At 39.4% G+C, this 16902-nt stretch overlaps 1 long non-coding RNA gene across 1 annotated transcript in view; it reads right to left on the bottom strand.

Annotated features, from left to right (window-relative positions):
* Positions 1-13057, bottom strand: part of LOC110223250 (uncharacterized) — a 133852-nt gene extending 120795 nt beyond the window's left edge. The window contains exon 1 of the long non-coding RNA XR_002328635.2: positions 12942-13057. This is a non-coding gene — a long non-coding RNA (uncharacterized LOC110223250). The remainder of the gene's footprint in view (positions 1-12941) is intronic.
* Positions 13058-16902: the final 3845 nt, after the last annotated feature.

The raw sequence follows: 16902 nt of genomic DNA, 5'->3' as shown, positions 1-16902 counted from the left end.
AAAATTGTAAAGTTATCATTTAGTTTAAATTCCACAAATGTTCATATCTTCTATGCACGTGGCGCCATGCTAGACCGTAAGGATTAGAAGTTAAAAGTGTAACATGGGAAGAAAGGAGGAAGAAGTCATCATCACAAATAACTATGATATAAGGAATACTGTAATCAGAGGACAGAAGAGGCCAAGTGCTGGGAGAGACTTGAAGGAGAAAGAGAGAAGGGAAGAGGGGGAGAGAGAGAAAGATGGAGAGGAGAGGGGAGGGGAGGGGAATGGAGGAGCTAAATAACTCGCTCAATCTAACGCAGCTAGGTAATGACAGAACCAGGAATAGAACCCATCGCTCCTTACCCACAGTCCAGTAATCCTTTCCCCTATACTTCATGTCCTCAATGACTCTAATTTAGAAGAAATTACAGGAAAAGAAGTATAGTAGGCAAGGGGTAGCTAGATGGCACAGTGAATACAGCACAGGCCCTGGAGTCAGGAGGACCTGAATTCAAATCCTATCTTAGACGCTTACTAGTTGTGTGACTTAACCCCAATTGCCTCCATAAAAGTATAGTAGGCAAAGTTGGTTTTGATATCCCCAGACTATACCGCCTTTTCAACCCTTTTCCTACTTCCACATGTGATTCCACCAGCACCATACTTTCAAGCTTCCACTGTTCATTCCCTCCCTCGAACCCACCACCACATGCCCACCAATCAAAATATGTTCCATTGTTTGTTTGTATTTGAAGAAAACATGGATTCACTCTGCTACTTACTCCCTGTGAGACTAAGTCACCTGTTTCCTTAAAAGGCAGTATGCTACATCTAGTGGAAAGAGAACCGGATTCAAATCCTCCCTCTCCTACTTATTCCCTGCGTGATCTTGGGCAATTCACTCAACTTCTCTGTTTCCCCATCTACAAAATGAAAAGGTTATTATTTCTAAGATCCCTTCCAATCCTAAAGCTTCTGCCCTTCTGACCTCTGTAACATGTATAGGTGTTACTTGGGCAGAACTTTGCTCCTATTGACCTCTTACATTTTTGAGGTTAGCATGGCATAATAGAGGGCTAGAAATACAGTCAGAAAACCCTGGATTCAAGTCCTGCTTCTGGCACTTCACTATGTGATCATAAATGTCTCTTAATCTTTCCAAACCTCAGTTTCCTCATCAGCAAAATGGGGCGATGCCATGTAATACCTGTAGTATAGACCTCATATGGCTGTTGTGAAACCCAAATGATATAATATACTTAAATATAATATACCTAAATATAATTTACTGAGAAATAATGTATAGTTCACTGGATTTAGAGTCAGGAAAACCCAAGTTCAAATCTATACTCAAACATGTACTAGCTGTGTGACCCTAAGTAAGTTACTTAACCTCTGTTTGCCTCAGTTTCCTTATCTGAAAAGCAGAGATAATGAGAACACCTGCCTTACACAATAGTTGAGAAGATCAAGTGAGATATGTGCAAAGAACTTTGCAAACCAAGGGCTATGTACAAGCTAGTTATTACTATTATTTCCAACTTTATCAGTGCCAGTTATCATTAGCAGTAGGTGCAGGAGCAACAGTAGCAATGAAATTGCCAAGACTCTTCCTCTAAGAATAAAAGGGATTATTATCAGGAGATAGGGAAAAAAGGGATTTTTCTTCAATTGATACCTGAAATCAGACTACTATATCCTACTCTTCCTAGGTGTAAGGCCAACCCTGCTTAACCCATGACAAGAGTTGGCCTTTCACCATTAAATTGAGCCATCTGTAATGATTAACCAAAAAAAAAAGACTCCAGAACTTCAAGCTGTCATTGTAGAATACAAACACACCCACATGCATATCCTCCTTCTTTTGACAAGGAACTTAGATAATACTGCTACCTAGAGTATTAATTTCTTATTTGTTCATTTTGCCTCTCATTTTGTCTCGTTTTCCAAAAACAAAGTCATATATCAGCCGCTTGCTCTTTCACATTCTCCTTCAAGAAGAAAGATTTGTCAAATGTTATTATAACTAAACGTGCACTGAGGAATACTCCTGGCATGTTAGGCATGCTGCAAATTGGAAACGGGGCCTGTTGTCAAGGAGCTTACATCTTAAAAAGACCAAGTAGGCAACACTACATAAACCCGCAGTCTCTCTGTTTCAGCTCTTTTGTGATTCTGTGATCCTTCAATAAAGTCATCCTCTGAGGCCTGATCATAGCATGTGGAGGGGACCCTGAGTTCTTAAAGTCAGACTGGAATAAAATGAACTCTAACAGATCCAAACAAGCTGCCACAGCTTTGAGTACTGGCCCCACGATGGACCATTTGATGGACCAGGCTAGCCAAGTGCAATAAATTCCATTGGCCACAGCGTTTCCTGAAAACATCTACTGAGGTAGGAAAGAATTATGAGCTGTGTCAATGGAGAGAGTACCCAGACTAATGAAATCATGAATCTTTTGAAGTAATTAAAGTTCTGAAGCAAGAAATAGAGTGTTTAGCAGAGGTATCAAACTTTCAGCTACAAGCCCCAAGCAAAATTCCCAAATGAGGCTAAACCAGATGAAAATGCTATTGAGAAATATTTGCCAGAATAAATAAAAATAAAATATAGCATGGATAATTTGTGATTTTTCTAAGTCAATATGCTGCCCCACAGGGATCCATTTCTATTTTGAGTTCGACACTATTGGTTTAGTAGTAGATAGAGATCAGCCTCAGAAGGGAAGGAAGAAAAGGAAGGGAACAAGCATTTGTTAAGCACCTACTATGTGCAAGGCACTGTGGTAAGTGCATTAAAAATATTATCTCATCTGAGCTTCATAGCAACCCTGGGAGGGAAATGCTATTGTTGTCCCCATTTTATAGTTAGGATAATTGAGGCAAAGAGGGGTTAAGTGACTTGCCCATGATCACATGGCTAAGGGATCTAAGGACAAATTCAAACTCAGGTCTTCCTAATTCCTTACTAATACCCAGCATTCTATCCAGTGGACCCCCACTTTCATCCGAGCCAAGAAGATTTCTTCTGACAGATACTGGCCATATGACTGTGCGCTAGTCACTTAGCCATTCTCCACCATGGATTCCTCCTCTGTGTTCCTCAAGAAGCATTTATTAAACTCCAAGCCCTAGGAACACAAAGAAAGAAAAAGATAATCTCCAAGTCCGATGAGGGAGACAAAATGAAAATAACTATGTGCAAACAAGAGACATACAGGATAAATGGGAGTTACTCAGTGGAGGAAAGGCACTAACCAGCATTAGGGGCATCAGGAAAGCCTTCTTGTTAGAAGGCAGGGGTTTTAGCTGGGACTTGAAGGAAGCCAGGGAAGCCAGGAGGCGAAGAAAAGGAGAGAGCATTCCAGGCAGGAGATACAGCCAGTGAGTCTGGAGATGGAAAGTCTTGTTCGAGGAGGCCAATATCACTGGATTAGAGAGTATATGGAGGGGAGTAAAGTGTAAGACTGAAAAAGTAGGAAGAGGTCAGGTTATGAAAGGTTTTGAATGCCAAAAAGAGGAATATATATTTGATCTTGGAGGGGATAGAGAGCCACTGGAGTTTATTGAAAAGGGGAGTGAGGGGGCAGCTAGGTGGCAAAGTGGATAGAGCACTGGAGTCAGGAGGACCTGAGTTCAAATCCAGCCTCAGACACTTGATAATTATTTGCTGTGTGACTCAGGGCAAGTCACTCAACCCTGATTGCCTTGCAAAAAAAGAAAGGAAAAGAAAGAAAAAGAAAGGAAGGAAGAGAGAAAGAAAGAAAGAGAGAAAGAAAGAAAGAAAGAAGAGAGAGAGAGAAGAAAGAAAGAAAGAAAGAAAGAAAGAAAGAAAGAAAGAAAGAAAGAAAGAAAGAAAGAAGAAAGAAGAAGAAAAGGAAAAGGGAGTGACCTGTCAGATTTGCTCTGTAAGAAGATTAATTTGACGGCCCTGAAGTTAGAAGGGCCTGAGTTCAAATCCGGCCTCAGACCAAACACTTGACACTTACTAGCTGTGTGACCCTGGGCAAGTCACTTAACCCCAACTGCCTTAAAAAAAAGAAAAAAGAAAAAGAAGGAAGAAGATTAATTTGACAGCTGAATCAAGGATGGATTAGAGTAGGAGAGGCTTGAAGCTGGGAGACCAATCAGAAGGAAATTAAGGGCAAAAGATTTTCTTCAAACTTCTCTACCTGGAATTCAAAGCTTTCCATAGACTAGCTTTATTTTACCTGTTCCAATTTATTTCCCACTAGAATCAAAGAATTATAGGCAGTCAGAGCTGGAAGGGGCCTTCAAAATCATCTCATTTAATTAGACAGTATCTGAAAAGTGATTTCCAAATCTTAAAACATTGTGCACAAGTCATCTGTTATTAACCTTATTTTATCAGCATATCAGGAGGCTTCATGGTTTAATAGAAAGAGGGCCAGCTTAAGAGTCAAAAACAACCTGGGTTCAAGTGTCACACTTACTGGTTGTGTGATTTTGGACAAATTATTTACCTCTCCGTGCCCAGGCAACTCACTAAGACTGAATAGGTCGAAGAACAGTACCAGGTCTTTAATGGTAGAGGGAAGTCCTTAAACCTAAGAAATTAAATGTCCTGATAGTATATTTAAATTATTATTATACACAGTAACATGTAGAGGGCTATCCTCAAAGCCTATAAAACCCAGGTTCAGGTCCTGCCTCTGACACAGGTGCATCTGCTTGGTAGAGGGATATTCCTCACTGGGAGTTCCCTAAACTAATGAAATCATAAGTCCACTCTTTATCCCCATCTCCATTATTACTATCTAGTCAACCTTCTTTGTCTCTTTGAGGAAACTAAGGGCTACCAAGAGAAAATGACTTGCCCAAAGTCACATAGACTGTAGCCAAACTAAGACTCAAACCCAAGCCTTCTGACTCCAAGTTTAGTAGTTCCCTCCACAAAACCTCCCCACTCCAGCCAGGCTGATCTCCTTACTTACACATACACACACACACCCTCTATTCATTATTATTTCTGTACTTTCCTCAATACATTTTCCCTTTGCCCAGAATGCCCTTGCTCTTTTCTCTGCCTACTCCACGTTCTATCAACCTTGAAGGACTAAAGACCCAACTCTACCACGAAACCTTCACCAACTACCCCAGTCTATAATAATTTTCTTTTTGTCCAAACTTCCATACCACTCATTACTTGAACCACATCATTTAACACTAGCTCATACAATTAATCAGAACTTCCTTTTGAGAATGTAGTGAGGGGAAGACAGGCAGAGAGAGAGAGAGAGAGAGAGAGAGAGAGAGAGAGAGAGAGAGAGAGAGAGAGAGAGAGAGGAAGGAAGGAAGGGAGACAGAAGCAAAGAAAGAGAGGAAAGAGAAAGAAAAGAGAGGAAGAGGAGACACTGTTATTTGAGAAGAGTGAAAGGAGAGAGAGAACCAGAGACAGAGTCAATCTATCAACAATGTGCTTTTCTTCTGACTGTGACCATATCATACGACACTGTTCTTGTATTTCTCTAAGGGAACAGCAGTTGGTTCTGATTTACTGACTTCTCTAACCTACCCCCCACATTCCCGGACACATCCATCTTGTTTATTCCTTAAAGAAAATGACAGTAGATATGATCGACAGACTGCAGAAGCAGAGACCCAGCCAGCACAGACCTAAAAGGAATTTAAATGAAGGCAACTTTGCTAACATTAGTTCATAACTTCTGTCAACATGTCTGACAATCAGAAGGTTCAGCTGAGGCTAACAGCTTCACTAAGTAAGATTCTCTGTTTTTTCTTCCTCCCTTCTTTCCTTCCTTCCATAGAAGGGGGGACCAAGGAATTGATTTGGATGATTGCCCAGTTCTTTTGATGAGGTTATAGAGCAAGGATCTTTCTTGGACTGGAAGACCTCCCGTGGAGACATGTACATTTGATCCCTTCATAAGGGACATGGGATTTAATGGAGAAAAAGGTGATTTCCTCTGATTGGTCCCCAGTGACTGGAGCTGTGTCCTAATGACTGCTAGGCAGAGGCCCAAGAAGACACACTCTTCTATGGCCTATAAGAAATCTTTGGAGAAATAGCTCTGTCCATCTCTTTTGGCTTTCTGTCCCTTGTAATTCCAGAGGGAGTGCAGTAGGTCAGGAGGGAGCAAGGACTTCTCCTCTCTACTCTCAGCAGAAAATTATGTCTTGTAGTAGAAGCCTATGGCTGTAAGAGTCATGTACTTGCATACAGACAAATGGAAAATCCCCAGGCTTCCTATTTTCTAGTGCCTTTTTCTGCCTTTCTGTTTCCTTCTCTGAGCAGTTTCTCATCAGCGATCTTGAAAAATGGAAGTTTCCAGGAGTTCCAAGAGAATGAACAGTATATGTTAGAGATGAATATGAAATATCTTTTTTGCAGTCCCACAAAGGGTCCTTACCTTGCCAGGGGAGTACAATATCTCACCCAAACTTTATTTTAGAAATTTTCCTGGAATTACTCTGAGGTCTGGGCAACCTGATCCCTCCTGGGTCAGACTCCCGACCTAAGAGGACCCAGAGCCCCTTGCTGGAGTACTGTAGGCACAAGGTATACCTTCTGTCTCTCTTTTCTCTCTCATTCTCTGTCCCTGTTTCTCTGACTCTCTCTGTACTTATCTCACTCTTCTCAAATAAATCTCTCCTCTCTTTTCTCTCCCTCTCCCTCTTTTCTGCCACATCCCCCTTTTTCCTTTCTTCTTCCTCTCCCCCAACGTCCTCTCTCTCAACCTCCTCAAAAGGAAGTTGTGGTAATGAAAGAACAGAACAACTCAGTTCTCAAGAATTCTTTTACTTATGTTTGCTTCAAATATTTTATAGGAAACTTCTCTTTTAATGCTTTCACAACTAGATAAACATTTTTTCACATAATCTAATTAACAAATTACTAAAATCATTGATGTCCCCAATGAAAGGTGTAACAAAGATGAGAGTGATCCATTATTCTCTTAATTGCTCATTTTTCTATTTAACAAAAAATAAATTACCTGTGACAATGCTAGATATTTCAATGAATCATTTAACATCATAAAAGTTAGTACCAGCCTTTGGCCCATGCCAGCGTTATTTTTGGTGGGATATGGGGTGTTGGGGGAAGCAGCACGAATCAGTTCGAAGGAGGATCTACCCATGGACCTATAGAGAGCAGAGCCTAGAGTAAGCAGTTTTTAAAAACAGTAAATAAATACAGTATCCAACTTGCTGTAAATGCCTATTTTTAGGATCTATGAATAAGAGTAAATGTCAGCTCTTCCTATTATTATTATGAGCTGCTATATCACACTGCTATGCATGTGGAGTTCCAATCTATTCAGACTCCCAGATCTTTTTCAGATCTTCTGCTGATGAAGTTGATTTTTTCATAGTAACTATGAACCTCTACAACGGGTAAAATGTGGACCTGTGTTCTCGTAGAGTTTTATGTGTGTTACAGATGAGGATAGGAGAGGAAAACAATAGTGCAGATAGGGAATACGTAAGTATTATGGACTAACTAAAATATTGGCAGCCCCAGCTTCTCAGATTACCCTATTGTTTAGGTTCATGTGTTTAATAGAAATCAAGAAACAGCACTTTATTTTAAATCAAAATCGTTCCCCTAGACCTGTAAATTTTAGGAAGGCAGTCAGATACACTTCTACTCCTCTAATCCTCTCAGAAATTGGAGAAAAGAGCAGTCAACCTCAAGCCCCCTTTTCCTGATCCCCTAAACTCAGGACTTGCATTCTCCCATTGAGAGGAATGACTAAGGTTTTAGAGATACCAACTGATGTGAGCTGCATTTAGATAACCCATGTAAATATAAATATCTCACATGGCATGTGCATACGCAAGAGTGCACACACGTGCACACGTGTGTGCACGAGCACACACACACTCACACACACACACACCTTATACCTCTAAGGCTTACTAACAATCTGACCCATGACAAGTCAGTTAACTTCCCTGGGCCTCAGTTTCCTCATCTGTAAAATGACAAATTTGGACTGGATGGTATCTGAGGTCCCTTCAAGCTCTAGAATTATGATTTTATGATCCCTATATAAACTTGTTCATTCACTCAACACATTTTATCATTTTGCCACAAGTTATCTTTTGAGTTCAAATACATCCAGACTATTACATTACCTTGCTGACTCATCTGCCTGCCTCAAGTGTCTCCACAATTCTGTCTATTTGTTACGCAGTTGTCAAAGTGATCTTCCTAAAGTGAAGATCAATCATGTCACACCCCTATCCAATACATTTCAATGGCTCCTTTACGGCTCCAGAATTAAATATAAAATCCTCTGATGGGCATTCAAAGCCCTTTGTAACCTGACCCTCTCCTATCTTTACAATCTCCTTAGACTTTACATCACCCATCCTGCCATGTCTCTATGATCTATCACGTCTCTGTGATCCAGTGACGCTGGCCCCCATGCTATTTCTCAAACAATATACTTCATCTCCAGATTCCCAGCCTTTCCACTGCAATACTCTCCCTCATCTCCTCTTCTTGGCTTCCCTGATTGCCTTTATATCCAGGCTAAAATCTCATCTTCTATGAGAAGCTTTTCCTGATTCCCCTAACGCTAGTTAGTGCTTTCCCTCTACTGACTAATTCCCATTTATCTTGTTTATATCTTGTTCGTGCATAGCTGTTTTCATGTTGTCTCCCCCATTAGACTGTGAGCTTCTTGAAAGCATTGACTGCCTTTTGCCTTTCTTTTCATCTCAGCATTTAGTACAGTTCCCGGCACATAGTAGGTGCTTAATAAATGCTTATTAACTGATGGACTGACTTACCTTCCCTGAAACCTCTACTCCTGCCAAAACAATGTATTCCTTATTCCCCTCACACATCATGAATATATTTTCTCTCTCTTCTTCCCTCTCTTCCTGTTATCCTCTTACCTCTTACCTACAATCTTCCCCATCCATCAAAGAAATGTCGAATCTTTCTATCAGCCCTTTCCAGACTCAGCTCATAAGTATCACCCTTCTCTGAACTCATACATGACAGCTTACCTGATACAATCATTTGACGTTTAATCGTGGACTGCTGTTTCATTTCTGAAATTGTTATATTGAACAATTATACCTTCCACTGTTATTTTCACTTGTTCATACATTTTTGGTCATAGGAAGAAAAGCTGGACAATATAAAATACACATACAGGAAAGCCATGCTGGAGGATTGATTCTCAAAATTACTGAAATTGGGGAAGATACTGAGTGTTGGAGGGAGGGGGGTTCCAAGGGGATTGGGTGGCAGATGGAATTGTCACTGAAAAAAGTCAATCAAGAGATTGTCAATAACTAATGCTCCACAGACTTAAGTCCTCATCTCTATAAAATCCTTATGAGAATAAGGTATCAAGGTATCTTAGATGGAAATATAAAAAAAGAAGCAAGAAGGCTTTATGTAAAAGATATACCATAGCAAACATCTTTATAACAACATAATTAGTTGAAAGGTACAGAGAATTCAAGATCATACTCTATTTATTGTTGGTTGACTAAAAATGCACTTGATTCAGAAGAGAAAAAAATGCAGCCTCAAAGGCCCCCTTCCAACAAGTTGCCTTCCAGAGTATACATTAAGATCATCCAAGATTCCTTGATAGATTCAACTTCAGAAAAACGTTTGTTCCTCCTTTGATCATTTGATTATTAGTGTAATACAAAACAGGGATAACAGATGCTTGTTTATCAAAAGTGGTTGCTTCTGTCACGGATGCTATGCAACATAAAAACAAACAGAAGAAGGATTCTCTATAGATGGTAAGGTCATCCAGATGGCTGATATTGTGCTGACTGACTAAACTCCAGGATACTAGATGTAGCTTCCTCAGTGATATTCACAATGAGTCTAAAGAATTTATCCTAGCAATGCACAATACACAAAGGAAAAACCAAGTGGATAAAGAAAGTTTATTTTCCAGACCATAATATAGCAGTTGGATAGGCACCACATTCAGTTGTAGGATACCAGTACATACATCCTAGCCGTAGAACACATAATGAAGTTAAACACCCTACAGTATATTACCAACAGTGATTTACAGACAAGAAGTATGCAAAATGATTTTTCTAAAGCACAGACCTTCTTCTCACCCCCCTCAGGAAGTTAGTGGCTCCCTATTGCCTCTAGAACAAAGCATAAGATATGCCATTTGAAATTTAAAGTCCTTCACAATCTGGTTCCAACCAGTCTTTCCAGACTGACTTCACATAATTAATTCCTCACTTAATCATAAAATACTTATTGATTTCTAAGACTATGTGCAAAGCATGGTGATAGATAGTATACTGGATATAAAAATGAAAAAGACTCTTCCCTTAAGGAAGTTGTTTTCTTGTTGCAGAGGCAATATACTTCCATTCAATGGATATATGATTTCATTGATAGCCTCCCCATTCCCTAATGGCACATTTAGCTCCCAAACCATCCATGCCTTCTCGTTCTGGGAGAACTTATCCATTGCCTTCCATATAGTCTTCAACATAGCAGACATCTTTATAGCAACCTAATTGGCTGAAAGGTACAGAGAATTCAAGATCACACTCTGCTTACTGTTGGTTGACTAAAAAGTAAGAAGAGAAAAATCCAGAAGAGAAAAACACAGCTCTCTATTCCAGCTATCTTGTTATGATCATGCATAAAATTTTAATCTTTCACCTTTGCAAAGACTGCTCCTGGTCCAGAATGCCTTTTCTCCATACCTCCACATCATGATCCTTAGATTCCTTCAGTGCTCATTGAGGCACATTGACACCTTTCCTGATCCCACTCACACCCAGATGTTGATCTCTGCCCCTCCTCCACCTACGTATTTTGTATTTACATATCAGTGTAATTGTCATTTTCCCAGTACTGTGTAGGCTGCTTGAAGACAAGGATTGCTTTGCATTTGTAAGCCTTATACATAGCTCAGTGTTAGATACATGATAGGCACTTGGACCATGTTTCTTCACCCAGACCACAATACTTTGCTTTCAGGCTGATGCCTCACCTTCAAAACCCCAGCAGCCATGCTCTGAATTAGTAAAACCACTCAGTTCTGCACTTTTCGAGGCATTGCTTCTACCCTCCCTTGCCCCCATCATTTTCCACCTCTTCCTTTGGGAACTAAAATCAAATCAATACTACCATTGTTTCTGGAGAGACTGTTTCAATCATTGAAAACAACCTTCTCTATTAAAAACAACTCCCCTATGTGTGTTGTTTCTCCCTCTTCAAGTGGAAGCTTTTTGAGAGCAGGGACTGTTTCATTTTTGCATCTATATCCAGAGCCCTTATTATAGTGCCCAGCAAACAGTACGCAAGCAATAGATGCTATTTCTTTTATTTATCCCTTCATTTAATTAGTGCTTGATGAATAGAATTCAACTGAAGTGTTTTAAAAGATAATAATCCTGGTACAGCTGGATCAGAAAAGAGATAAATAAGCATGTAGGAAGAGTGAGGAATAATAGGTGTGTAGCTTAAATCCCATACCTGTACTCTCACAATGCTAAAAGACCTAGAGGAAAATTCCCAGTATGTTGGATGGATCTTCTATGGAGGATATATGGAAGGCAATGAATAGGTCTCCCAGAATGAGAAGATGGAGGGTTTAGGAGCTAAAAGTGCCATTAGGGAATGGGAGGAACTATCACATCGATGAAATCATAGATCCATTGAATAGATATATATTGCCTCCACAACAAGAAAGCAACTTCCTTAAGGAAGAGTCTTTTTTACCTTTAAATCCAGTCCAGTATCTATCACCATGCTTTGCATATTTTCTTAAAAATCAATAAATATTTTATGATAAAGTGAGGAATTAATGTGGGAGAAAGTAGGAGAAGCATAGTGAACCTAGTGGAAATTCACATTCAGAAGTGGGTTGGGAAAGAGTGATTGCTTTCATAATGATTTCCTACTGCCTGATACTCTCCATACCTCATTTGTCTGGCAAGTTGTGGTTCAGAAAAGCCTACCTCAGTTTTCAAAGAGAGCCCTGTATTCTAAGGGAAGCTTTGTTTCTCTGTGACAAAGACCACTTTCACTTGATTGAGCAATATTGGTACTTATGATGAAGTCTGACAGTTCAGTTCTTACCTGAAAATCTGGTTATAGTGAGAAAAGCTTTTTTATAATCCAAGTTTCTCAGGCTTGGGGCTAGCATCAACATTCTAGCCCTACGTGCTCCCATCGAGGGATTTGTCAGTTATGAGGCAGTATGAAGTGGGAGAAAGAACACTGCACCAAATACCCCAAAATCTAGTTTCTGTCCTACTTCTGACATTTGCTAGCCAGTTGACCTTGAACAAATCACTTCTCCCTGGGTCTGCACTGACTGATAAAATAAAAGGATTGGATTAGATGATTTCTGAAGTCATTTCCCACACTGAATCTATAGGGCAATTTGCATGAACAAGCTTAGACTAAAAATTAGTAAGTAAACAATTTCACGTAAGGTATAAAATTTTACCCTGCTAGAATTCATTTCCCAAAACCTGGCATCACAAAAGGCAACGTAATTTCTTCACTTGTGCAATAAGCACAACTCACACAATAACCAATTCTTTAATAAAAGGGAAATCAGTTCAATTCACTAAGCATTTATGAAATACCTACTGTGTGCAAGGCACTGTGTTAGTGACAAAACCAAAATAGTTCCTGCCTTCAGAGAGCTTACATTCTAGTGAATGTAACACTGATCTACTCTTGGATCAACTCTTGATTTCTATTAATTGCAATCAATTTCCTGAAATTCTTTCAATGACCTTAAATTTTCCAAAAAGCTACCTACTAATGTCCATAAGTTCATCACCTACAAACAATTGCATACTGGCTACACAATATAATATAAAGGAACCACACAGGCAACAGGCAGGTCACAAATAAGACTGTAGCCATACGTGCATAGCTACAGTCAGGAGACTCTAGAGGAAAAAATCAAATGTCAAACAAATCGATCCCTGCAGCTTACCTTTAGGGGACATCTAGGACACACAGAACTTGCATGAAAATTAATTATGAAACAACAGGTCCAGAATTCTTCCCTCCGTTAATATAAAAAAATTAACATTAATAACAAGAATGTTCACTTCTATAGCACCTGTCATCGCCCTCTCCCAGTTAATTAATGCTAAGCACAGTGTTTTCAGCCCCTGGGCATTCCTTTGAGTTTCTAACCATCCCACTGCTTTTTGTGTTCAAAGATGATCTTGCTGACAGTTTTATTTCCCTAATGTACTGATGAGGCTGAGCTGCAGAGCATATGACTTGCAATCCTGACTTTCCACAATGGATTCCCCTGCAACGAGTCTTTCGGTATATTGTAAAGCATCCTCCAGGCAGCAACTGAAGTGCTTAGGGACACACAAAGGAGGGCACAGCATAAAAAGTGTTTCTAGGAGTGGCAGGCAAGAGAAGGCTTCTTTGCAATGCTTTCAGAGGGGAACTAGAATTTATCCCAAATTCACTGAAAGAGAAACTGAAGTTTAAATTAAATTAAAGCTATTGCAAACCAATGCAGTAAAATGATACACCTAATTCTTGGTACCTTGTTTTAACTGATGGACAGGAATTTTGTACTTCTTAGGTTATTTAAGGAAGCAAGTCCATTTTAATTGCCTTTTTAAAATATCAGCCTTGTAGATTTGTTTTATTAAATCGCTTGGTTTAGTTGAGGGAGATGTATAACACTGAAGTGCTTAGAATACCGAAGTATTGTGATATTATAACACTTGAATATTTCTGTAGTAACTGTGATCTCAAAAATATGGGTATTCCTTCTATTGAGGCAGATTACAACTTATTCATTCCTTTTCATCCCTTGGTCTACAATAGAGATATGGAACATGCAGTTGTCCTGAGTTGGCCTGAACTAGATTAAAATGTAACTGGGAAATATCTGATAAAAAAAATAATAGAACATAATTGTTAATATGTAATTTTTTAATGTGTGGCCTTCACACATTATGTATGGCTTAATGGCCCCTCTTTCTATTTGAGTTTGACACCACTGGTCTACAAGATTACGTTGAATTGATTATATTGCATTGATCTGTAATTCCAAAGTAATGATGTGCTATAATTATGCAAACTTATATTGGAGGAATTTGTGAAACTGTCTCACTTAAGAATCCTCATTGCCAGAGCCTCAGCCTTATCCCCCCAAGAGTTATCAGTCAGAATTATCTGCAAAATGCACAGAGAAATGAAGACCTTGTTTTAAGCAAGTATAGAAGAAGAGATGACTGTTTCAGCAACCTTCAGGGATAAGGTTATGTTTGTGTTTTCCAGAGCCAAGTAACAACTCTGCATGTTTACAAAATGTAGGTTGGCATCTCTGCCAAAGGAAAAGGTGAAAAGGTTTAAGGAATATGTATTCTCTCCTCTTTGGCTTACTAGGCAGAAAGAAATATTCCTTAAAAGAATTGAAGAAATACTTACAAATGAAAATAAAGGAAAAAACAAATCTGGTAAAGGACTGTGATAGAAGGTTGAAGGGATGGAAAAATGGGATACACATAAGGAAGGGTTTCATTTTTTGTCTTTGTCTCCTCCATGCCTAGCAGAGAACCTTTAATTCAATTGAATTGAACTAAAAGGATAGAAGGATCACTGAACTGTTGATGTCATGTGATAGGACCAAGGACTTTCTCCACAAAGTGAAACTGGACTCGAGTTCAGTGGAATGTGATAGGAATCTACACATTCCTCCAAGATGCACTATGTCTAGTACTTATACAGGAAGAACAAATGAGTCCTAATGGTTGGCAGCTCCCTACTGGTGAAACTATACATCCACAGGACATAAACCATCAAAAGTTATTCTGTCTGCTGGAGTTGTGAATTCAGGATGTGACAGAGAGCCTCCTGAGACTTATCAGACTTAACACCTAGTACCCACTTCTCAAGAGTCATGTGGGAATAAATAATTCCAAGAGAAGGAAATTTTAGAGCATCTATAAGGATTTTAAAGTCCTACACTAGAAACTGGAAACCTTTAAGGTAAAACTGGCGAATTTGTCTACTGTTGGTAGCGGTTTCAGAAGATAAAGATGGATAAGGGAAGTGAACATCTTGTTTTTAAAAAATGGTACTGGGGGACAGCTAGGTAGTGCAGTGGATAGAGCACCAGCCCTAGAGTCAGGAGGACCTGAGTTCAAATCGGGCCTCTGACACTTGACACTTACTAGCTGTGTGACCCTGGGCAAGTCACTTAACCCCAGTTGCCTAAAAAAAATTGGTACTGGAAAACAGAATTTGGATTTCTGGCTTAGGGCTTAAGATAAGCAAAGGTTCATTATTTGGGTTCTGTGAATGTGTGTGTGTGTGTGTGTGTGTGTGTGTGTGTGTGTTTGACACATGCATTTCAACACACACAAAAAAGGTTAAGAACACCCAAGATAGAAGAATGACAGTCTCTGGGTCAGGTGCGGACAGCATCTAACAGGAAACAGGGAAAATACACTTACCTAGATATTTACCACCAAGCCAGATGTCACAGACAATAAGATACAACCTAGGCATAAGAAGAACAGTAGAAATAGATGCCCAATAATCTATAAGAGGTAATATCCAGTAAGATGAGGCAGAGATAAACTCCATAGCCTCAGATGTCTCCAAACAAATGTATAGAACTTAGTTAAGGGATGGGAAACCTGCCACCTCGAGGCCACATGTGGCCTAGGCCACAGGCTCCCCAACCTGGCTTAGTTAATAAGCAAAGCAAACAAAAGAAATACAAATAGAAACATTATTAAGCTCCTTCAATCAGCCCAGGACTATACAAAAAGACAGCCATAAATGACAAGTACCAGAACAGGTAACCCTTCAGAAAAGCCAGCACGAATTCAGGTGACTAGGCAAAAAACCCCAAGCAGTGCCCACACCAGGGAGGCCCTTGGAAAGTTTTGGCCCTGTCACAAAAAACAAACCAAAAAAAACCCCCAACAACTAGGAACTGAAGAGATATGAGTAAACAGAAGAACATATCAAACACTATAATTAATATTCAAATGGATCTGTGATCTCTTTGATTCTGAAGTTCCTTAAATGATGCAGATCAGAACCCATACATGCATGCCCATGTGACTGTCATCAATATCCTTCAGCACAGGGGATCCAGCAAATGTGCTAGAAGCCTTCTTCACCACCCCCTGGTATTGCAAAGGTACCAGTGGAATACTTTGGCCAACCACCTGTCAAACTTTGCTCTCATCACATGACTCATCTCTCTCTGTCACACAATTCTTTCATGAAAATCTTTAGTTCCACTTTGATTCTATATTGCAGCCTGCTCACACCAACGATGAATCTTTCCTCTGCTTTCTATGTAACATTCATCTTTAGTTCTTCAGAGGCAGTGGTATTACAGGTCTCATGTGTTATTTTCAGCCATATGGAACAGTATGGAAAAATATTATGAATCAGAAGAGACCAAAAAGGTAAGCCTAGAATAAGAGAATAACTCCACAACAACTATGAGCAGAATCACAGAGGAAAAATGATGACTTGGTCACAGACTATGAAAGTACCTGGAAGAAATTAAACAAGATATTTTTGAAGGGAATTATAAGTAAAATAAGAACTTTGGAGGAAAGAGAAAGAAAATAAATAGCTTAGAACAAAAGACACAAGCTTATCCAAATAATGCATTTCCTGAAAATGAGAATAGACCAAAGGGAATTCAGTGAGTCCTTGAGACAAAAAAAAAAAATAGACCACAATCAAAAGATTATGAATTGAAAAAAAAATTGTAAGACATCATAAACAACTGGCCTGAAAAAATAGGTCAAGAAAAGATAATTTTAAAATAATTGAGTTCCAGTATCTCCCAGAATAAAGAAATGGGCCAGAGAGATTTTGTGAGGCTATATACCCTTCTCCTACTTTGTATCTGGATTTCTTTTTTCAGGGGTCAGAAACCAATTGACACA

The sequence above is a fragment of the Phascolarctos cinereus genome, unplaced genomic scaffold (genome assembly GCF_003287225.1).
Source record: "Phascolarctos cinereus isolate Bilbo 61053 unplaced genomic scaffold, phaCin_HiC Scaffold_4;HRSCAF=312, whole genome shotgun sequence".
Lineage (NCBI taxonomy): Eukaryota > Metazoa > Chordata > Mammalia > Diprotodontia > Phascolarctidae > Phascolarctos > Phascolarctos cinereus.
This window is presented reverse-complemented; position numbering and strand designations above follow the sequence as displayed.